Here is a 25,643-nt window from a genome sequence, read left to right on the forward strand (position 1 = left end):
GTTAAGGGAAACCAGGAGGACTGCTCTGCCATGTGGCTCGCAGTCTCGATTTTTGTGGTAATGGGGATAGTTTCCGGGTGTCTCTGGCCAATTATTCTGACTCAGGGTCCTTCCTGGTGACACACGCATCACTCAGCCAAGATAGATTCCAGCGAGAAGGATTCTGGGAGGTTGGTTAGACATATGGACTGGCATCTCCTTTCTCCTTTTGACCTTTCCGGATTTCTTCCAGTTAGTAGTAGCTTGTTAGTTCCACATTCCTTCCCAGGACTTCCTGTTTAAGATAACTCATTCAAGTGGTTACTATGGTGTCTGGCCAGGGCGGGCAGTTTCAGTCAGCGGTTCCCCTAACATTTCCTGGGATGGGATAGGTGGGACATTTCTGTCACTTTCTCCAAACATTTTCTCTTTTTCTTTTGGCTCAGGATTTTCAGGGGAATCTGTATTTTTAAAGCACATTTAAAATTTCTTTAATTTTTCATTTTTTTCTTAACCATAAACTTCATTATCTTACCTGATGTCTATTCCAGTGCCTTAAAGAGTGTATCAACTTCTACCTCTAATAACTCCCTAATAAACTGTCATTGAAATTCTTTTTATTTTTAGATACAGCATTTTAGTCAGTTTTGGTGAGTGCATGACTGCAAGCTCCATTTCCCTTTGGGTCTAGAATTTTAGACTTGTGGGGTCCTATCATTTTTTTCCAGTTCCTTGAAACTCATCTCAAATGAAATAGGCCCTGCTTTTGTTATATAATGAATACCTTGAATCTTATTAATATTTCTTTAAAAATAACCTCTATTTTTTCCTAGAATATTATTTTGTTAATTTATAGATGCTTTCTTTTCTAACGATTTGCATTTGGAAGATATTTATTAAACTTTTGTAGCAAACATATATTTAGGTTTTTGAATGGACCCAGTTAGTGAATTGGGTCCATATTTAAATTTATTGAAATTGAGTCCATTAATCCAAATGAGAAAAACTGACTACCTTTAATTTTAGAATTGTATGTAAATTTAGAATTGTGTGTTGAAGAACACATACTCAAGAGAAACTTTTCTTACTCCTGGTAAATTTAAATATATAAATACATATGTACATGGACATAGGTACCTATGCATATATATGCCAATAAAAAGAAAGCTACCAAAATTTTTTGAGTTTGTATTTTAGGCTTTTATTTGATTGTTTCTATACATGCATATATGTATACTTACACTGCAACTTACTTCAATAATTTTGTAATTTGCCTCATAGTAAAATACCTCTTTCTATTTTAAATAAATTACCTTCACCTTTTAAAAAAGCATGCAAGGGAAATATTGTCTTTTTGTATTTTATCCCCAAAGCACATCTAAAAGACGATTCACACACAAAGGAGCAAGCATTTACTCAGAAAGCAGATCCAAAGAAAAGAGGATTTATATGAGACCAACTAATCAAGCAGAAGGTGAATTCCAAATTCAGGGAATTTTTTAAAAAAGTTATTAAAATATGGCAGCTCATCATTTGCAGACCATGTTTTTGAAATAACCAGTGGCCTTCCTTCAGGTGACTTCAGACAGGGGTTCATTTTCTTTAAGTTAATAGGATTGGATAAATAGAGAAAGAGACATTTCTGGCTAATATTTAATCCCTTGATGCTGGCATGCACCAGTGTGTTATGTAATATGTTTCTACTTATGGTTCGAGTATTTGTTTTGTTACATTTAAATTATGAAAATAATTTCAGTCCATGACCATTTAAAGTGGATTTTAGCTGAGCTCCAATTGGAAATAAGCATCTTTCTGTTTGCTGAGCCCGTGTGCTGTGACCCATAAGGACATCTATTAGCATACATTGATATGCTTAACAGATTTTGCTTTATGCTAAAGCAGAAAGAATTTTTTAAATTGCAGGAACACCTGGGGGTGGGGTAGGGAAATAGGACTAATGGTGGGAACGGGATGGCTACAACCCGCTTGGACTTTTGAGCCCTGATAGACCTGATGGAACTGCTTTCCGGAGAAGTGTGAAGGGAGCTAGGATGCTCCAAGGACATTGATGACACTGCAAAGAGGGCTTCTTTCAGCCTCAGACAGCAATGGGCATGGCTCTGTCTCCTTGGAGACTGGCTACTTTGGGGACACAGGGAGGTGGCACCTTGACCTGGGCACAGATATTTCCCAGGTCACATGAAGCAATGACTAGAGGTTTCCATGCAGGAAGGAGACACCCTAGAAAGAACAGTCCAGAACAGATAACACAGCAGAATTAATTTTTCCCTTTCAGGGATCCTGGAAATACCTGGCCAGGGGACCCTCCTGGAGACTGGAGTCCTTCTTCCATGGACCAGTAGGGACAGTGACCCAGTGAGTTTTGCATGTCTACTGCTCATGCAGCTTCTTCTTTCTTCACAGGCTGGTGAGGTCTGGAAACATCCACATCATCTTTATCTATGGAGTTTTGAAATCACCATTATTACCCTCTTTGAAAGAAGGGTGCATCTAATTACAAACAAACAAATTAAAAAAAATACCCAACTGATATTCACAAATATAATTTTGTTTCCACAGTCTGGGTTCATTATAAAACTTCTGAATTGTCTTTGTGCATATTAACGAGTTTAATAATTAGATGAGGAATGAGGGAGAATGTGTAGTTTAGAAGCAATTAGTCAACATGATTAAAACACAATCTGTTTCTACATTTATTGAGAAACATTGCATTTTTGTACACTGTTTCTATGTTTATTGAGAAACATTGCATTTCAGTTTCAGAATTTAAGATTACATATTCAATTATCAGATAACTTATTTTGATAGTAAAATTAGGAATACAATTCTATTTTTATTTATTCGGTGTTAGAACACAGCATTGAATTAGAACATGTTTTACTTCAGTGCACTATGCTGAGGATTGGAGGTGGGTTAGTGGGACAATGACTAGGTTTCAGCATGCCCTGTGCTATGTTATTTCACTTTAGACCTAAAAAAACCCTCAGACTGGGGAACACTATGACTGTTCTATGAGATATCATGATTCAATATTAATATATTCAATTTAGAGGTCATTCTTTTGTTCTATTTTGTAGTAATTTGGGGTTTTGTAGCTGAGAAAAATTTCCATTCTTGTCCAAAAATGTATTTTGAAGAGCTATTTATTTCATTTGCATCCTATCATTACTAACAGAGCAACAGCATGTTTTCCACTCATTGGCTGAAAGATAATGAACAAGTCATTTATTTTCTTTAGTCTCAGTTTTGTCATCTGTAAAGACTGGATGAAAGAAGCCCTGAAGTTGGTTGTTAAGAACTTAGAGGCCATGGCCCCCCGCATCTGCTGCTGGGCATTTCCCTTCCTTCTTGTGACACAGTTCTTATGAACAGCAAAGTCTTGGCTTTAAATTCTGATCTATGGACTCTTTCCTACCCAGTGTCACAGGCTTATAATTATATTGTTTTCATATCTTAATTATTAAAAAAATTTATTTTATTGAAGTATAGTTGATTTACAATGTTGTGTTCACTTCTGCTGTACAGCAAAGTGATTCAGTTGTACATATATGTATATACATTCTTTTTTATATTCTCTTCCATTTATCACAGGTTACTGAATATAGTTCCCTGTGCTATACAGTAAAACCTTGTTGTTTATCCATCCTATATATAATAGTTTGTATCTGCTAATCCCAAACTCCCAATCCATCTTACCTCCTCCCACCTCCCCCTTGGCAACCACAAATCTGTTCTCTATGTCTGTGAGTCTGTTTCTGTTTCATAGATAAGTTCATTTGTGCCATATTTTAGATTCCACATATAAGTGATATCATATGATATTTGTCTTTCTCTTTCTGACTTATTTCACTTAGTCTGATAATCTCTAGGTGCATCCATGGTGCTGCAAATGACATTGTTTCATTCTTTTTTATGGCTGAATAGTATTCCATTGTATATACGTACCACATCTTCTTTATCCATTCATCTGGTGATGGACATTTAGGTTGTTTCCATGTCTTGGCTATCCTAAATAATGCTGCAATGAACATTGGGGTGCATGTACCTTTTTGAATTATAGTTTTCTTTGGATATATGCCCAGGAGTGGGATTGCTGAATCATATGGTAACTCTATTTTTAGTTTTTTGAGGAACCTCCATACTGTTTTCCATGGTGGTTACATCAATTTACATTCCCATCAACAGTGTAGGAGCTTTCCTGTTCTCCACACCCTCTCTGGCATTTGTTATTTGTAGACTTTTTAATGTTGGCCATTCTGACTGGTGTGAGGTGATAACCTCATTGTAGCTGTGATTTGCATTTCTCTAATAATTAGCAATGTTGAACATCTTTTCATGTGCTTCTTGGCCATCTGTATGTCTTCTTTGAAGAAATGTCTATTTAGATCTTCTGACCATTTTTTGATTGGGTTGTTTGTTTTTTGATATTGAGTTGTATGAGCTGTTTGTATATTTTGGAAATTAATCCCTTGTTGGTCACATTATTTGCAAATATTTTCTCCCAGTCTGTAGGTTGTCCTTTCATTTTGTTTAGGTTTAGGATTATTTTCTTAAAAATTACATAATTCCCCTCATCAACAAAAGAATTTTTTAGCAGGTTGATAAACATTAAATTATATCATGTCCTAATTTCTTTCCTAACTTTGATGGCTCTTTATAACAAGAGCACTTTCCCCATCCCACAGTGGCCCTCTTGTGTATATTCTTGTCACTCCAGGAAGGAGGATTTCTGTTGTGGTTTGCTCCAGCCTCTCTGCCTTTGTGTGCACTGTTTCCCTCATCAGGCATGCTTCTTCCCCACTCAGGCTTCAGGGACAAGCCAAGATTTTCTTTACCCTTGAAGCTTCCCATCCAAGTTACATGAAAACTTGCCCCAAAATTATGCCTCTAGTACTCCTGTACCAGTGACTTTTTATGCATACAACAATTAATTGACCCTGACTTTTTTATATTATGGTAAACTACTCATAACAAAATTTACCATTTACCATTTTGAGTGTAAAATTCAGTGGCATTAAGTGCATTCACATTGTTAGGCAACTGTCACCACTATCCATCTCCAGAAGGTTTTCATCATCCACAACTGAAACTCTGTACCCATTTAACAATAACTTGCTATTCCTCCTTTCCTCAGCCCCTGGTGATCATTTTACTTTCTTTCTCTGTGAATTTGGCTAAGTTAGTTACCTCTTATAAGTGGATTCATGCAATCCTTGTACTTTTGTGACTGGCTTATTTCTCTTAACATCATGTCCTCAAGGCTCATCCATGTTGTAGCATGTATCAGAATTTCACTCCTTTTTAAGGTTGAATAATATTCCATTGTGTGCATAGACCACATTTTGTTTGTCCATTCATCTGTTGATGGACTATTGGGTTGTTTACACATTTTGACTATTGTGAACAATGCAGTTATAAACATTTGGGTTCAAATAACCGTTTGAGTCTCTGCTTTCAATTCTTTTGTGCATCTACCCAGAAATGGAATTGTGGATCATTCTATGCTTAATTTGTTGAGGAACTGTCATTCTGTCTCCCACAGCAGTTGCCTTACTTTATATCCCCACCAGCAATATACACAGGTTCCAAATTCTTCATGTCACTTCTTCATAACACTTGTCATTCTCTGATTTTGGGGTAATAGCCATCCTAATGGGTATGAAGTGGTACCACATTGTGGTTTTGACTTGCATTTCCCTAATGAGAGTGATGGTGAGTATCTTTTACAGTGCTTATTGGACATTTTTATATCTTCTGTGGAGAAATGGCTATTCAAGTCTTTTGCCTGTTTTTGAATTGGATATATTTGCTGTTGTTGTTGGAGAGGACCCTTTAAACAGTATATACTCAAAAAGTTTTTGAAGCCTTAAGTCATCACAGGAAACATGAACTGTGTGTGAAATGCACTGGGAACCACTGAGGAGGATGGGACTTTCTGGTGGTCTCATATGCCTTGCTTATTGAGTATGTTGTTTATACATTTTCCATCAATTTGTTTGTGTATAACAGCTCTTCCTTCAGTGTCAGCATGCTTGTGGATAAGAATTTTTCTTTCTAACTTGACGTCTTAAGAGGATTTTTTTTCTTGAAAACCAGAAGATCCAATTTGTAGAATTATACATAAATGTAGACTCCATAAACTCTTGTGAAGAGCTAAGGGACTCACCTACGGGTAAAGAGAAGAAGATTTATTGAATGGAGTTCACAGTGCCAAACATATTGCTTGCTTTTTTTCTTACTAATGGAGCTCGGTAAGATTTCTTGGTGGTCTTTTTCTGTAGAAGTGAGGTGTAGCAGCCATATTTGGTTGTTTACCAACCCTCTATTTATTACTATACTTATCATGCTATGTATTATTTGTGTGTCTAATGAATATAGAATATATTTTAGTTGCTTTGTGATGGATTCATTCAAGCTGTATCATAGGGCAGTCTTCATGGCTATTTTAATCAAATTTTTCATTGATTAATTCATTCTAAAATTATGGCCATTATCAAGGAGAGATCTTGAAATTTATTTTAATGCTTTAAAATATATCAACTATATCAATAGATTTTTGCTGTGTTACAAATAACCCCAAATCTTGGTTTAAAAAATAACCAGCTCATCCATTCGCAATTCTGAGGGTTAACAGTTTGGGCTGGGGTCAACTGGCTAGTTCTTTGGATGGTCTGGCCTGAGTTTACTCCTGTGGTTAACTGGCAGGTCAGCTGAGATCTGATTGGTTCCAGATGGTGTTCCTCACAAGGCTGGGTGGCCAAAGTGACTGGGCCATAGACCTCTGTGTGCTAGCAGGCCAGCCCAGACTTTTCACAGGGCTCCAAAAGCAGCAGGAAAGGGCACACTCCCATGTGCAGGTATTCTTGATGTTTCAGCTTGTCCAATGTTTGCTAAGGTTCTTTGACCAACGAAGTCACATGGCAAAGCCCAGATTCAGGAGAAAGAGGAATAGATTATATCTCTATATGGAAGAAGCTGCAAATTACTGTGATTATATTATTTTGTTTGCTTTAAATCTACCATAACATCAGTATCAACTCATGACCTTGATTTTGTTGATGTAGTATAAGTCCCATGTGAAAACAGTGTTTCCAGAATATAACATTAACCTATTCTATATAGATTGAAGCAATACATATAGGATTCTGAAATGGTCTGAGGCTTGGATATTTTCTTGGTTTGAATTTATAGTTTAAAATATTTTTCAACAGGTGTTTAAAAAAAATCAATTGTTTGCTTTTTTTTTTTAATCAGAGTTTCCAAGGTAAGAAAATTACTAAAATACCAAAAATCTCTGTGCGTTAATCATATAAGACAAATGAATGCCAAAAATTTTAATATCATATCACTCCCCAAAGGAGCTTTGTCTTTTTAAATTTTAACTTCTATAGAAGAGCAAAAAGGGGAAAAAGGGAGTTTTAAAAAAAAAAAACATAGAGTAAAATTGTAGTCATAAATCTACTGAAGTTACCTAAGTTATTTGGAAGCTAATTATGAGTGTGTGCAAAGCAAATGATGTGAGAACTGAATTAGTGAAGACTAGATACCTCCCACAAGCTAATGAGGCATGCTTTATACCAATAGTGGCACAAATTGAAAAATTAAACTCCTGTGGAGAGAAAAAAGGAGCAGCCCAAGTTAAGGATAGCATGCAAGGCCAAAGGAGTTCCCAAAGGCATTCTCTGGAATTAACAGTCCTTGCTGACTTTTCTATGATACAGAATATAGAGTCCTTGGAATTCCCTCATCTTTTCTTTTTACTCCCCCTTCCTGCAAAAAGAATTCATAGACGTGGTAGCTTGTTTAGGCCCACAGAGTCAATAAATGGTAAACATGTTCATGTTCAAATGTATTTCTATTTCTCAGGTGTTGGCACTTAACTACAGTGCAATGGTGGTCTTTCTTCTGCCTCTTCTTGGCATGAGCACATAGGTGATTTTCAACCAGATTCTTTTTATATGTCTTTCCTTCATTAAACTCATATATATATGAGGTTTTACTTTTAATTTTTAGAATTATAACACTGTTGATGTCTGTTGTACAGTTATTAATTCTTCAGAAGTTCTCTGAGATGTCAATTATAATTTTTTATCACAGGGTTAAAATATTTAATTAGACTTTGCTGTAACACCTGCTCTATGATTCACTAATACTGTAAACTCTAATTAAATATTTTAACTCTGTGATGAAAGAAATTATATATTTTTATATTACATATAATTTGAGTTATATACAGATTCCAAAGGACTTTATATGTCATATATGTATGTATATACATTTTGGAATGTTTTACATCCATGTTTCAAGATCCCCAATCTTACTGTCTTGCAGGTACTACATTCAATATATTTCCCTTTCACCGTACATCTCAAATCATAATTTTTTTAGGAATTCACTAAGGTACACAAAATAAATATTATTTTTCTTCATTAAAAATACTTTTATTGAGAATGTACATAGGCATGCACTATTTTGAAAATACTTTAATTTTAACCTTAAAAATATCATTAATATATGTAATTCAAGTAGTAACACACACATACATATGATATTTCTTAAGTGTTGACAATTATGAACTTAGAGAAATGAGAGTAAAGCGATTTGATCAAGTCTTAGAAAACTTTGGAAGCTGGTAAAAAATGGTATGGGAGGAGTTGAAATATCTTATTTGCTTAGGTTTTGCCCTCTTAATAGCAAACAAGATCAACTATTGATGATTTAAAGCAACAAAGCTTATTGTATGAGGAATTAATAGAATTAATAAGAATAACATGTGAAAGGTTAGTTATTAACTATTCAAAAATCTCATTCCTTTTCAAGGAAAGTAGAATTTAAAATTAATTTTTTCCTTTACCTATGGAGGAAAATGTTTTAATCATTTAGATTGTTTCTTTTCCATGCTTTAAAAAGTACTAATGAGGGCTTCCCTGGTGGTGCAGTGGTTGAGAGTCCACCTGCCGATGCAGGGGACACGGGTTCGTGCCCCGGTCAAGGAAGATCCCACATGCCGCGGAGTGGTTGGGCCCGTGAGCCATGGCCGCTGAGCCTGCACGTCCGGAGCCTGTGCTCCGCAATGGGAGAGGCCACAACAGTGAGAGGCCCGCGTACCACAAAAAAAAAAAAAAAAAAAAAAAGAAGTACTAATGATTCAAAACTTTTCTGATTATCAAAGTAAGACATGTTAATATAGAAAATCATAAGTAGCAAATAAACATGATCTATAATATCATCACCTAAGAAATATCAGTTCATTTTTTGGCATATTTACTTCTTACTTTTCCTATGTGTATGATATTTAAATATAATTTTATACTTTATACTGGGTTGGCCAAAAGATTCATTCACTTTTTTTTTTTTTTGCAAGATGGCTCTAGTAGCACTTAGCTGTCTTTAACTTCATTCAAAACAATTTTGTTAGATTGTATGTGACAGCTGTCACATAGGTGTGCATTTTAAAAAAAGACATCAAAATTGGTGAATTTTTGTGAAGCCATTTTAATATTGAAGATGGAAGAAAAAAAGCAACATTTTCAGCATATTATGCTTTATTATTTCAAGAAAGGTAAAAACGGGACCGAAACGCAAAAAAATGTGTACAGTGTATGAAGAAGGTGCTGTGACTGATCGAATGTGTTAAAAGTGGTTTGCAAAGTTTTATGCTGCAGATTTCTCACTGGACAATGTTCCACGGTCGGGTAGAACAGTTGAAGTTGATAGCAATCAAATCGAGACATTAATTGAGAAAAATCAACGATATACCATGTGGAAGATAGCCAACATACTCAAAATATCCAAATCAAGTGTTGAAAAACATTTGCACCAGCCTTGTTATGTTAGTCACTTTGATGTTTGGGTTCCAAACATTTCGCTTAACATTGGGTTAAGTGAAAAAAACCTCCTTAACTGTATTTCTGCATGAGATTCTCTACTGAAAAGTAAAAAAAAAGTTCCGTTTTTAAAACAGATTGTGATGGGCAATGAAAAGTGGATACTGTACAATAATGTGGAAAGGAAGAGATTGTGGGGCAAGCGAAATAAACCACCACCAACCACACCAAAGGCCGGTCTTCATCCAAAGAAGGTGACGTTGTGTATATGGTGGGATTGGAAGGGAGTCCTCTAATATGAGCTCCTTGGGGAATATCAAACAATTAGTTCCAACAAGTACTGCTCCCAATTATACCAACTGAAAGCAGCACTTAACGAAAAGCATCCAGAATTAGTTAACAGAAAATGCTTACTCTTCCATCAGGATAATGCAAGACCGCATGTTTATTTGATGACCAGGCAAAAACAGTTGCAGCTTGGTTGGGAAGTTCTGATTCATCCGCCGTATTCCCCAGATATTGCACCTTCAGATTTCCATTTATTTAGGTCTTTACAAAATTCTCTTAATGGAAAAAATTTCAATTCTCTGGGATTCTGTAAAAGGCACCTGGAACTGGAACAGTTCTTTGTTCAAAAAGATAAAAAGTTTTGGGAAGATGGAATTATGAAGTTGCCTGAAAAATGGCAGCAGGTAGTGGAACAAAAGGGTGAACATGTTGTTCAATAAAATTCTTAGTGAAAATGAAAAATGTTCCTCTTATTTTTACTTAAAAACCGAGGTCACTTTTTGGCCAACCCAATACAACATATCCTCCATATACATATATATATATATATATATATATATATATATATATATATATATATATATATATATATATTCTGCTTTTGCACTTAAAGTCATCATGAACAGTTTTCTATGACATGAAATATTTTTCAGATATGCATTAAGTATACTCCAAAACCATTATATTAATGGTGTCTAATAGTCCGTTCTATGGATTTACTATAGTTTATTTAAATCACTGTTCTACTGTCTATATTTCAAATGAGTATATAAGTAATAGCTAAATATTAATTGTACCAGTATTAGACAATAAAATTAGGGATCTGATATTTTCTCCTTCCTCCCTCCCTCCTTCACTCACTGTCTCTCTCTCTCTCTCTTTCTTTCTTCTACAACAAATTCCATTCCAATAGAAATACTCTGGCCGTATTTTTCTATCTGTGTTTTTCATGCCTTCCAAGTACTTATCATCCCTTTTACCGTTTAATTCTGTACATCCTGTTCTGATACAACCTGGTAGTTATGTTTTTAGGAAAGTTATGAATTACAGTTTCTGATTTCCAGTAACAAATGTATAGCTATAACTATGCCTATTTACCACCTAAACACCACTCAGTCAAGTGAGTATTTGATTCCATCCACCTCTTGCTATCATAAACAAAGCACTTCTTAATCATTCTTATCTCCTTATCCCCTGTGTTTAAGAGAAACAAAGCACCAAGCCACTCAAATGGAGGGTTTAGGCTTTTCGTGTTTGACACCAATTCTGAATCTTGCTTATCTATAACACCTGGCAGAAAACAGGTTATTTCCCCTAACCAGTGGTTCACCAAAATCTTTACAGTTAGCTGTGGACACTCCTGACTCAGGAGAAATGTGGATGCATTGTGCTTCTAAATCATCTACATCCTCCTAGTTACCATGAACATAGTTTATCTCTGGGGAGTTTTGGGACTCTTCTGTCAAAGCTGAACTGTTCATGATTTCATTAAATAGCAAGAAAGGAAGATGTGACCTGCTTCTTGAAGGCAATCCCACAGGTGGGTAATGTGTGGTAAGTTATGGTTATACATGATGTGTAGTTATTACCTTCTAGTGTTCATCCACAGACAACTGGCATGATTGTGACTGATTCATCAAGAACTTTACATGAACCAGAAACTCCTCTAAGCAATTTATTTGTACTAACAACACTAAATGAGGAAACTGAGGTACAAGTAACTTAAATGTTTAAACCAGGGACACAAGGCTAGTAAATGATGTCATCTGATTCCAGAGCTCACATGTTAACTACTAACCGTACTCCATCTCTACATGTAAAATAGTCTGACTCATTCGAGAGAGACAGTTTTATTAAATACAGAAGATAAACATTAATAATTCAACCATGGAAATAAAATACTTTCTGGAATAATTAAACATTATTTTTGAAATGAGAAGATAAAAGGTTAGATCTTATCTCATCTACCCAATAGTTGTGTGGACTTGTTTAAGACACTTCAAATAAACATTTCAACTAATGCTTTAAGAGTTGTATATGGTTAATTGCATGATAATCCATAGAGAAATATTAAGATTATATTACCATTTGTAAAACAGGGCATTGCACTATAAATTGGAAGCCAAGTCTAATTCTTATCTTGCACTAGTTGGTTATGATTGGATAAATCACTTAAAATTCTGTCTTACTTTCCTATTTATAAAATAACAATTTTAACCATATCCTTTGAAATTATCACAGAAATTTGGGAAAGAAAAATGAGAAAGTAAATGAAAGTACTTTGAAAAGTGCTATAAATTCAAACTGGTGGCATTGCTGCAAATAGAACTCCAAAATATTAAGTTCTATGTCATATTTAGGTCCTTTTAAAGGTGTCTTTTGTGTTCAATGGGTGTTGGTGTTGAGAAAAGTCAGTGGTTATTGAAATCATACAATTCCTCTTTTGGGTGGGAGCCTTTATGTGATGTCCTTGGTGTTTCCTTCCTTTATGATTTTTTTATTAAATTTTCTGAGGCTTCCAAGTATGAGGGAGACAACCATAACAATGTTTTAAGATATTTCACATAATATATAATGTAGATTACATGTACACATACACACACATAGATATATTTTTTTGCCTTTAGAATCATAGTGATTATTAGAACTGGAGGCATTTTGGGAAGCTGATTTCTTTCAGGCCCCATGTTTGTGACTGACAATAATACAACTCCTTGTCTTTTAACCACTGTTCCCAAGTTGGGAGCAGAACCACGTCTCCCGAGACAGAGTCCAGGGCATTTCCCACCACTCCTATCAACGTTCCCACACATCAATTTTCTTTATTTAATCTTATCTTTCCTTTTCATGTCTTCCCATTTAGTTCATTCCTTCTTTTTTTCACTTTCAAATATCCCCTCTGCCTTATTCTCATCACTTCCAGGTCAGAAATTTAAAAATTAGAATCCAAATTGATCAAATAAAATGAAGTAATTCCCATCCCATTCATATTTTGGGTAAAAAGATACTTTAAGTTTTACTGTATTCACTTAAATATGTAGCATCTGTGAGGAGCTCAGACTGAGTTTAAGTACTTAGGATTATCTATGACCCTGGGCTTTCCCCACATGACTGCACATGAATGCAGATTTTATTAAGAAGTGTGTATAGCATGTGGACTCCACATATATTTTTGGTTGCATTGGGTCTTCTTTGCTGCACGCGGGCTTTCTCTACTTGTGGTGAGTGGGGCTACTCTTCATTGCGGTGCACAGGCTTCTCATTGCGGTGGCTTCTCTTTTTGCGGAGCATGGGCTCTAGGCACGTGGGCTTCAGTAGATGTGGCACGCAGGCTCAGTAGTTGTAGCACACGGGCTTAGGTGCTCTGTGGCATGTGGGATCTTCCTGGACCAGGGCTCGAACCCGTGTCCCCTGCATTGGCAGGCGGATTCTTAACCACTGCTCCACTAGGGAAGCCCCTCTCACTAGTTTTCTGTGTATTTTTCCCGTTTTTAATCCACCCCTTTCCCCACCTACCCACACCCCAGTGCTCTCATGTTGCCCATTCTCTCCTGTAATGGGGCAGATAGAGACTAAAGCAAACCCAAGGAGTTAGTGACTCAGTAACATCCCTTTCTGCTCACCCATCCCAGGGAACTGACCTTAAAATAAGAGCAGACAATATTTCCCTCAAAAGAGACAAACAGTAATTATAGTATTATACCCATTTTGCATTTTAGGGAATTGAGATTGAGGGAGAATAAACCACGAATTCAAGATGACACAGTAGAGAAGTTGAAGGACCAGAATTTGGTCAGACCTGGTTGACTCCAGGCTGTTGAGTGCTGCGCTCTGTCTCCCCATCCCTGGCAGATGGTTGCAGGGACTTCCCTATGTGGGAAGAAGAGGCAGAGCTCCTCGTGTCCCACAAGCCCAAGCTTTGTATCCCCTCCTCTGCCTGCACAGGAGGGCTGTCCATCTGGCCCAGGTCTCCTGAAGGAGCTGTCCGTGGTGCTGACTTGTGGTTATTCACGCAGCTTTTTTTTTTTTTTTTTTTTTACATCTTTATTGGAGTAGAATTGCTTTACAATGGTGTGTTAGTTTCTGCTTTATAACAAAGTGAATCAGTTATACATATACATATGTTCCCATATCTCTTCCCTCTTGCGTCTCTCTCCCTCCCACCCTCCCTATCCTACCCCTCTATGTGGTCACAAACCACCGAGCTGATCTCCCTGTGCTATGCGGCTGCTTCTCACTAGCTATTTTACGTTTGGCAGTGTATATATGTCCATGCACACAGCTTTTACTTCAGCTTGGGTCTTCCTTTAAATTCACAGCAAGATTTTGCTGCTATGATTTTGACACCTAAATATCCTTCATTTCTTCTCATTACTTCAGGTTTCTGCTCTCCTGAGGTGACCAGGCCTCCAATCTGCCCTGATGGTTCAATCCCCTATCATGACTTCATGAAACGTGTGAAATTCTGAGGGTGCAGCAGGGGCAGAAACAGAGGGCCTAGGAGATGATTTTGAAGTGGTTCATTCTTATTGATGAAGTTATACACTTCAATATCCATGTAGATGGGGCTTCCCTGGTGACACAGTGGTTAAGACTCCACCTGCCAATGCAGGGGACAGGGGTTCAAACCCTGGTCCAGGAAGATCTCACATGACGTGGAGCAACTAAGCCCATGTGCCACAACTACTGAGCCTGTGCTCTAGAGCCGTGAGCCACAACTACTGAAGTCCATGCACCTACAGCCCATGTTCTGCAACAAGAGAAGCCATCACAATGAGAAGCCCGTGCACCGCAACAAAAAGTAGTCCCTACTCGCTGCAACTAGAGAAAGCCCACACGCAGCTATGAAGACCCAATGCAGCCAAAATACATAAATAAAATAAATAAATTAAAAAAATAGAGATCCTATTACCAAGAAAAGAATCTAAAAAAATAAAATACCCATGTAGCAAGTATGATACATAAGAATTTAATTACTTGGGAATTTGTCTTTATCTGTTTTTCTCTATCCCATGTTCAGCTAAGTCCAAGGCTTTAGTTATCTTGGATAAGTCACAGTAACTTTTGGGGAAGGTTTCTTCCACTTCAGAAGGGAAGAAAAAGTCCTCTACAGAAGGAATAACTTTATAGAAATGACTTAAGACATTGTTTGCTTCTCTTATATTTATTCCTTTATGAGTAATTATAAGTAATGCATCAGTCAGGGTTCTCCAGAGAAACAGAAGCAATAGGGTGTGTATATATATATATATATATATATATATATATGTCTTTATACATACAATTTCTATTTATGAAGTGATTGATTGTAAGGAATTGGCTCACATTTTTATGGAGGCTGACAAGCCGCAGATCTGCAGGAGTTGGCAACCTGGGAACCCAGGAGAGCTGATGGCTTAGTTCCAGTGTAAGTTGCAAGTCCTGTCAACCAGGACCTAGGGATGGATGTTCCAGTCCAAAGGTTGACAGGGTTGGGACCCAGGAAGGGCTGAGCCTCAGTCTGAGTCTGAAGACAGGAGAAGAGTGATGGCCCAGCTCAAGGCAGCCAGGCAGGAAGAGCTCCCTTTTACTCATCAATGGGTCAGCCTTTTTGTTCTAGTCAGACCTTCAACTGATTGAATGAGGCCCACCCACATGAGGGAGGACAATCTGCTTTACTCAGTCTGCTGATTTAAATGCTAATCTCATTTTAAAATGCCCTCAAAGAAACAGAATAATGTTTGACCAAATATCTGGGCACCTGGTGGCCTAGTCAAGTATACACATAAAATTAACCATCACAAGTCATGTTTCTAAGTATGAGTGATGTTTCTTCACTTCTGTGCTCAGCCATTTCTTGTGGCTATATGTCAGACAGGCACTCATCCTAGTTACCCAGGGTCATAGACTTGGTAATGCTTGTTTCCTGACTATTAATAGTGTCTCCTTCTTCTTGCAAAGTCTAGATGATATGGAGATCCTGCCTATATAGGAGTTTTGCAGGTTTAAGCTATTTTACAAATAAACAGCTTAAAATAATTTTTCACTTTCTTCTCCAAGTGAATCTACAATACAGCTCCTGTCACGCTTGCAGTTTTCTCTCCATTGTTCTCTTTGTTGTCCCAGCTGCCTCTCTGTGATTGTGGAATTTCTTTCCTTTTCCTTTCTCATTCTGCAGGAATCTATTTAATCAACATCTGTTATTGAGAGGACATGACCACAGAGTGACCCTTGGCTGGACCTGGGCAATCAAGACTCCCCCTGCACCCCTGTCCTTGCAGTGTATGTTCTGCCCACTGTTCCCACATGAGAAGCTGCCCAAGGACACAACCTTGAGAGAGCTCTGCATTGCTAAGACCATCTAAACTGTGTAAGTGACTGAACCCAGTTAAGGCCTCTCTATAAACTCTCAAGATTCTGGTGGTTGTGTGCAGAGACCTCATCTTGCCACAGCCCATGACAAACCTCATATGTAAGTCCCCTGCTTATTAAGCCTGTCACCTACCAGTCTGGAGTGGTTGTCTCTCCTTGCCCTCCACATACAGGGACCAGTTTTGAATGTCATTCTGAGAACTCCTGAGGTTGTGAACCAACATCTGTGAACTCCAGTCCCTGCCAAGAGATTGGTTCTCTCCATGTCTGTTAATGACACTTATAATTTCCCATATTCAGTCAATGCTAGAAAAGTTTGAGGATGTAAGATTAACAGACACATGATGACAATTAACCAGATTTTAAAATGTATGATGCTAGTTTTATAGATGTTACAGAAAAACATCTACACTTGTCTCTTGAGTTAATAGCTGATTAGTCCATGGAGCTAATGAAGCTGACAGCATTGTGTCCCTTCCTAAGGCTGCCCATTACTGTGGCCTTATCTCTAGCCAGGCTTGCATCTGTGATCCTCTCTCTCAACAACCAACTATGATGCTATTGGTGGTCTCAGGGAGCCGTGGTGAGACATAGAGGACCAGCTTCCCCCCTGCTAGCAGCAAAACAAAGCAGGGCACACACTGGAGTAGGTGGGTGGGGCTGCAGGACAGGCATTTTATGTGAAGGTCAGCAAGTGATTAAATATTCTCTGTAAGGAGGTGATTGCATTAAATAATTAGTGAACGTAAAGTGCTGTAAACTGCTCTTTATTATGCCTTGTGGGTCTACTTTGCAGATGACCAGGGGATTTATGTTAGGGGATTTATCATGAGGCATGGAGCCGGGGATGATGCTCCCAGTCACTTATCTCCACTCCCCACGAGTGTCGATAATTGTATCACGGATGAATTCTGGTATTTACAACATTTACAAATGTAATCTACCATAGTGACTTCTCAAACTTTGGTACGTAGAAAAACAGGGCAAGATGGCTAAGGAAACCTTTTCAGAAGAAAAGGAAGATTAAGGACAGGAGATTAGCAAACCACTCACACTATTAATCATGTATCACCACACCAACATGAGTACTCTAAGCTTGTGCCCTGTAGGAAAAAAATAGAAATAGAGCTCAACTACTGATAAGTCTCTTCTGGGCTACTTGTTCCAAAAGTTCAATTTAATCTGTTGTAGTGTGGGGTTTCTAAAGGTAGAGAAGCAATTACTTCTGTCCCTGGGAGACCACGTGTTTCCCCATTAAGGAATTATAGCAACTCTTGAAAAGATTTAAGAAGCTATCTGACATATACAGTGTAAAATTGAATAACCCATAGTCAATCATGTCAGTATGGTTTTCAGTAGATTTAAAATAATGTATCTTTGTTAATGAGCTTGCTGTGTTTAGTAGCCCCACCTTTCCTATGCAGACCACAAGAGAACTTAATAAAATTTAAATATGTGGCACTCACTCCAAAATTGGTAGGGAATTAATTAAATGCATTTGGCTCTATCGCTTTTAAGTAAAGATCTTTTGAATATTGGTAAGAGAGAGGAGGATAAAGTTAAAAGCAAGTGTGATGTACAGCATGTTATTGCCTTATATATATGAGGGCAGGATGAAGTGAATTATTAGAAGTTAACTATGTTAAGATAAATGAGAATGAAATATTTCAAAATATTTGTTTAAGGTACATAACTAATCACTTGAAGAGAAGAGGATTTCTGGAAACAACCTTCACTTACTCCCTTAGCCCTTCATTGTTCTATCTCTTTGCCATGTCTGATTTGAAAGGGAAAAAACAGATGGATAAGCCATTTGATGGGTCAGCCTGTCCACAAATGACTGTCCATTTGTGCTGGCCTGAGCCTGAGGAGAGCCCTGGTTCTGTGTGCAGCATCTGAAGAAATGGAATCTCTGGAGGCTTCCTGTAGAGAGAGAGAAGGAAAAAAAAAGCCTAACTTTTTGCAACTTAGCCAGAGAAAAGGGAGCAACATCACAACCTTAGAGACAGTGGAAGGGCTGGATGGGAGCTGGGAGGTAGTGTCTGCAATGTTGGCAGCAAAGAGTCTGAATCCAGACCACCACAGGTCCTGAGCCCAACTCTCTCAGGTACTGCCTGTGTGTCCTTAAGAAGATTACTTAATCTTCCCCAGCTTCAGTTTATTGGTCTGTAAAATGGGGTTATTAGATTGCTATGAAAGTTAAAATACCTAGAACAAGTTAAAGTTCCCCAAGACATTACAAGCACTACCTAAATGTTTGTTATTATAGAAAGTGATGCTAAAATTACTGTTGTTAATAAAATGAAATTACTGTTGTTCACTAAAAATATAAGAATTACTATTATTAAAGACCATGAAAGATATGCAAGATCTAGCTTCTAATCCGTAGTTGAGAACAAATTAATAGTGGTTAACTATTAGGCAGTTTATTATTTCTTAATTAACTCTTAGGAAAGACAGTGTCATTCAGGGAAAAGAGAACTGAGCTTTAGAGACCAAACATCTGAGCTCACTTAGGGCTCAGCCATCAGTGCCTTCCGGGTCGGAGGCTTCCACTGCTCCCACAGACTCTCTTCCTCCCCCCAGCCCTCCTTCAATCAACCTCGACTTCCCCTCTCCCCCTGAGTTCAGTGCTTGCCAGGGGCACTAAGGTGCCACCTGAGGACCCTCATCCTGTGCTATTGTTCCACTTGACTCTCCAAACCATCCCTTATTCTGCTGCTGGACTCATTTTCTTAAAGCACCATTCCTTGTGTTTCTATTTCTCCCCTGCTTGGCAACCTTCCATGGGTCCTCATTTTTTTTTTTTTTTTTTTTTTTTTTTTGCAGTACGCGGGTCTCTCACTGTTGTGGCCTCTCCCGTTGCGGAGCACAGGCTCTGGTCGCACAGGCTCAGCGGCCATGGCTCACGGGCCTAGCCGTTCCGTGGCATGTGGGATCTTCCCGGACCGGGGCACGAACCCGTGTCCCCTGCATCAGCAGGCGGACTCTCAACCACTGCGCCACCAGGGAAGCCCTCATTCTTTTTCATGGATGATATTCCAATGTATATATGTACCACATCTTCTTTATCCATTCATCTGTCAATGGACATTTAGATTGCTACCATGTCTTGGCTATTTTAAATAGTGCTACAAGGACCTACTGTGTAGAACACGGAACTCTATTCAATGTTCCATAATAACCTATATGGGAAAAGAATCTGAAAAAGAATAGATGACTATATATGTACAACTGAATCACTTTGCTGTACATCTGAAACTAATACAACATTGTAAATCAACTATACTCCAATATAAAATTTTAAAAAATTAAATAAAAAAAGAATGTTATGATAGGGATGCCATTTTGAGTGATCATTCAGTTAAATAGATGGATGCATGAGTTGGAATTCTTGACTTAATATGAAATTTCTATTTCACTTGACACTTCACTGAATATTTGAATTTAAAAAGTTTTATTACCTAATACACAAGCAAAATAATTCCAGTACTTATCTTGCTTCCTACTTGACAGAGACAGTAAGAATTTCTGCCATGTATCTACAGAAAGACTGGTGTTTTGAGGTCATTTTATCACATGATTTGTTCTTTCTGCCTCTGTGACCCTCCATGTATAAGAAATGTTTGTGGCCTTATCACAGAAGGGTTGCCATTGACGATTCCAATTCCTCTGGAGGTTGGAAGAATTCAGCATTCAGCTTATAATTGCTTCCTTGCTTTGCATTACGAGAATGATTCTCTTATAGTTATAACTGTAGTGCTATTTTGCTATTCTTGCAATTTTTGAACCCTCTTAAGCATCGGGTATTTTGTAATATATAGCAGAGAGAACAAATATTTAACCAACTATTTAAACTTTAGTTCTGAGAACATTGTTTATCATGTATAAATTATTTTAAAAACTTCTTTATATAGTCAAGATCCTTTCGACCCTTAAGCTTACTGAACCATCTAATATAGTGAATAACATGGGTAAGTTTGACCTTGCTGACATTTATCATTTTTCAAAATACTCAAGCAAGTTCTAGCTGGTGGGGAAATAACTATTTCCCCATCATTGTCTTCAGATCCACATCCTTGGGGCTCCCTTTCAAGGCCCAAAATGAGGTCTCTGGCAAATTTCTTCACTTTTTACCTACTTTGAAATACAGAACAGTCTCTTTTATAGGTATTAAGTAGTCCTGTCTAATCCAAATAAAAACTTTCATTCTGAGACCTTCAAGATGGTGGAGGAGTAAGACGCGGAGATCACCTTCCTCCCACAAATACATCAGAAATACATCTACATGTGGAACAACTCCTACAGAACATCTACTGAACACTGGAAGAAGACCTCAGACTTCCCCAAAGGCAAGAAACTCCCCATGTACCTGGGTAGGGCAAAAGAAAAAAGAAAAAACAGAGACAAAAGAATAGGGATAGGACCTGCACCAGTGGGAGGAAGCTGTGAAGGAGGAAAGGTTTCCACACACTAGGAAGCCCCTTCACAGGTGGAGACCGGAGGTGGCAGGAAGGAAGCTTCAGAGCCATGGAGGAGAGTGCAGCAACAGGGGTGCAGAGGGCAAAGTGAAGAGGTTCCCCTACAGAGGATCGGTGCTGACCAGCCCTCACCAGCCTGAGAGGATTGTCTGCTCGCCCTCCAGGGTGGGTGGGGGCTGGGAGCTGACCTCTGGCTTCAGAGGTCAGACCTCAGGGAGAGGACTGGGGTTGGCTGTGTGAACACAGCCTGAAGGGGGCTAGTGCACCACAGCTAGCCAGGAGGGAGTCCGGGAAAAAGTCGGGACCTGCCTAAGAGGCAAGAGACCATTGTTTCAGGATGGCAAGGAGAGGGGATTCAGAGCACCGACTAAAGCTTCAGAGATGAGCACGAGCTGCAGCTATCAGCCCAGACACCAGAGATGGACATGAAATGCTAAGGCTGCTGCTGCCGCCACCAAGAAGCCTGTGTGCAAGCACAAGTCACTATCCACACCTCCCCTCCTGGGAGCCTGTGCAGCCTGCCACTGCCAGGGTCCCATGATCCAGGGACAACTTCTTCAAGATAACACAGCACGCCTCAGGGTATTGCAATGTCACTCCGGCCTCTGCCGCTGCAGGCTAGCCCCACATTCCGTACCCCAGCCTCCCACTGGCCTGAGTGAGCCAGAGCCCCCTAATCAGTTGCTCATTTAATCCCATCCTGTCTGGGTGGGAACAGACAACCTCAGGAAACCCACACACAGAAGTGGGGCCAATCCAAAGCTGAACCCCAGGAGCTGTGTGAACAAGGAAGAGAAAGGGAAATTTCTCCCAGCAGCCTCAGGAGCATTGGATTAAATCACAATCAACTTGATGTACCCTGCATCTGTGGAATACCTGGATAGACAACAAATCATCCCAAGATTGAGACTGTGGACTTTGTGAGCAAATGTAGACTTGGAGTTTGCTGTATGCAACTGGCTGGTTTCTGGTTTTATGTTTATCTTAGTTTAGTATTTAGAGTTTATTATCATTGGTAGATTTGCTTACTGATTTGGTTGCTCTCTTCCTCTTTATATATATATATATAGTTTTTTTCTTTTTCTCTTTTTGTGAGTGTGTATGTGAATGCTTTCTTGTATGATTTTGTCCATATAGCTTTCCCCTTACCATTTGTCCTAGGGTTCTGCCTGTCCGTTTTCATTTTTTTGTTTGTTTGTTTTCAATATAGTTTTTAGTGCTTGTTATCACTGATGGATTTGTTTTTTGGTTTGGTTGCTCTCTTCTTTCTTTATTTACTTCTTTTTTTAAATTATTTTAAATTTTATTTTAAAACTATTTATTTTAACAACTTTATTTCTTTTTATTTTATTTTTTTCTTTCATTTTTTCTCCCTTTCCTTCTGAGCTCTGAGGCTGACAGGGTATTGGTGCTACAGATGGGTGTCAGGCCTGTCCCTCTAGGTGGGAGAGCTGAGTTCAGGAAATTGGTCCACCAGAGAACTCCTAGGTCCACATAATATCAAATGGTGAAAGCTCTCCCAGAGATCTCTATCTCAACGCTAAGGACCAGCTCCACTCAACAACCAGCAAGCTACAGTGCTGAACACCCTATGCCAAACAACTAGCAAGACTGGAACTCAACCACACCCATTAGCAGAGAGGCTGCCTACAATCATAATAAGGTCACAGACACCTCAAAACACACTACTGGACGTGGTCCTGCCCATCAGAAAGACAAGATCCAGCCTCATTCATCAGAAAAGACACTAGTTGCCTTCACCAGGAAGCCTACACAACCCACTGAACCAAACTTAGCCACTGGGGGCAGACACCAAAAACAAAGGGAACTACGAACATGCAGCTTGCAAAAAGGAGACCCCAAACACAGTAAGTTAAGCAAAATGAGAAGACAGAGAAACACACAGCAGATGAAGGAGCAAGGTAAAAACCTACCAGACCAAAGAAAAGAAGAGGAAAGAGGCAGTCTACTTGAAAGAGAACTCAGAGTAATGATAGTAAAGATGATCCAAAATCTTGGAAATGGAATGGAGAAAATACAAGAAACTTTTAATAAGGACCTAGAAGGACTAAAGAGGAAACAAACAATGATGAACAACACAATAAATGAAATAAAAAATTCTCTAGAAGGAATCAACAGCAGAATAACTGAGCATGAGGACAGAGAAGTGACCTGGAAGATAAAATAGTGGCAATAACTCCTGCAGATCATAAAAAAGAAAAAAGAATGAAAAGAATTGAGGACATTCTTAGACTTCTGGGACAACATTAAACACACCAACATTCGAATTATAGGGGTCCCAGAAGAAGAAGAGAAAAAAAAAAAGGAACTGAGAAAATATTTGAAGAGATTATAGTTAAAAACTTCTCTAATATGGGAAAGGAAATAGTCAATCAAGTCCAGGAAGCTCAGAGAATCCCATACAGGAAAAATCTAAGGAGAAACACACCAAGACACATATTAATCAAACTAACAAAAATTAAATACAAAGAAAAAATATAAAATGCAGCAAGGGAACAGCAACAAATAACATAAAAGGGACTTGCCATAAGGTTAACAGCTGATCTTTCAGCAGAAACTGAGGCCAAAAAGGAGTGGCAAGACATATTTAAAGTGATGAAAGGGAAAAACCTATAACAAAGACTACTCTACCCAGCAAGAATCTCATTCATATTTGACAGAGATATTAAAACCTTTACAGACAGGAAAAGCTAAGAGAATTCAGCAGCACCAAACCAGCTTTACAACAAATGCTAAAGGAAATTCTCTAGGCAGGAAACAAAAGAGAAGGAAAAGACCTAAAAACAACCCAAAACACTTAAGAAAATGGTAATAGGAACATACATATCGATAATTATCTTAAATGTAAATGGAATAAATGCTCCCACCAAAAGACATAGACTGGCTGAATGGATATAAAAACCAGACCTGTATACATGCTGTCTACACGAGACCCACTTCAGACCTAGGGACACATACACACTGAAAGTGAGGGAATGGAGAAAGATATTCCATGCAAATGGAAATCAAAAGAAAGTTGGAGTAGCAATTCTCATATCAGAGAAAATAGACTTTCAAATAAAGACTATTCCAAGAGACAAACAAAGACACTACATAGTGATCGAAGGATCAATCCAGGAAGAAATAACAATTGTAAATATTTCTGCACCCAACATAGGAGCACCTCAATACATAAGGCAAATGCTAACAGTCATAAAAGGGGAAATTGAAAGTAACACATATAATAGTAGGGGAATTTAACACCCCACTTTCACCATTGAACAGATCATCCAAACTGAAAATAAATAAGGAAACACAAGCTTTAAATGATACACTAAACAAGATGGACTTAATTGATATTTATAGGACGTTCCATCCTAAAACAACAGAATATACTTTCTTCTCACGTGCAAATGGAACATTCTCCAGAAGAGATCATATCTTGGGTCACAAATCAAGCCTTGGTAAATTTAAGAAATTTAAAATCTTATCAAGTAACTTTTCCGACCACAATGCTATGAGACTAGATATCAATTACAGGAAAAAATGTGTAAAAAATACAAACACATGGAGGCTAGACAATACACTACTTAATAACCAAGAAATCACTGAAGAAATCAAAGAGGAAATAAAAACGTACCTAGAAAGAAATGACAATGAAAACATGACGACCCAAAACCTATGGGATGTAGCAAAAGCAGGTCTAAGATGGAATTTTATAGCAATACAAACCTACCTCAAGAAACAAGAAAGATCTCAAATAAACAAGGCAACCTTACACCTAAAGCAATTAGAGAAAGAAGAACAAAAAAAAGTCCCAAAGTTAGCAGGAGGAAAGAAATCATAAAAATCAGATCAGAAATAAATGAAAAAGGAATGAAGGAAATGATAGCAAAGATCAATAAAACTAAAAGCTGGTTCTTTGAGAAGATGAAAAAATTGATAAACCATTAGCCAGACTCATCAGGAAAAAAAGGAAGAAGACTCAAATCAATAGAATTAGAAATGAAAAAGGAGAAGAAACAACTGACACTGCAGAAATACAAAGGAACATGAGAGATGACTACAAGCAACTTTATGATAATTAAATGGACAACCTGGAAGAAATGGACAAATTCTTAGAAAAGCACAACCTGCCAAGACTGAATCAGGAAAAAATAGAAAATATAAACAGGCCAATCACAAGCCCTGATATTGAGACTGTGATTAAAATCTTCCAAGAAACAAAAGTTCAGGACCAGAGAGCTTCACAGGCGAATTCTCTCAAACATTTAGAGAAGAGCTAACACCTATCCTTCTCAAACTCTTCCAAAATATAGCAGAGGGAGGAACACTCCCAAACTCATTCTACGAGACCACCATCAGCCTGATACCAAAACCAGACAAAGATGTCACAAAAAAAGGAAACTACAGGCCAATATCACTGATGAACATAGATGCAAAAATCCTCAACAAAATACTAGCAAACAGAATCCAACAGCACATTGAAAGGATCATACACCATGATCAAGTGGGGTTTATCCAAGGAATGAAAGGTTTCTTCAATATATGCAAATCAATCAATGTGATAAACCATAGTAACAAACTGAAGGATAAAAGCCATATGATCATCTCAATAGATGCAGAAAAAACTTTTGACAAAATTCAACATTCATTTATGATAAAAACGCTCCAGAAAGTAGACATGGAGGGAACT

Source organism: Grampus griseus, assembly GCF_964374135.1.
Source record: "Grampus griseus genome assembly, chromosome: 10".
Classification (NCBI taxonomy): Eukaryota; Metazoa; Chordata; class Mammalia; order Artiodactyla; family Delphinidae; genus Grampus; species Grampus griseus.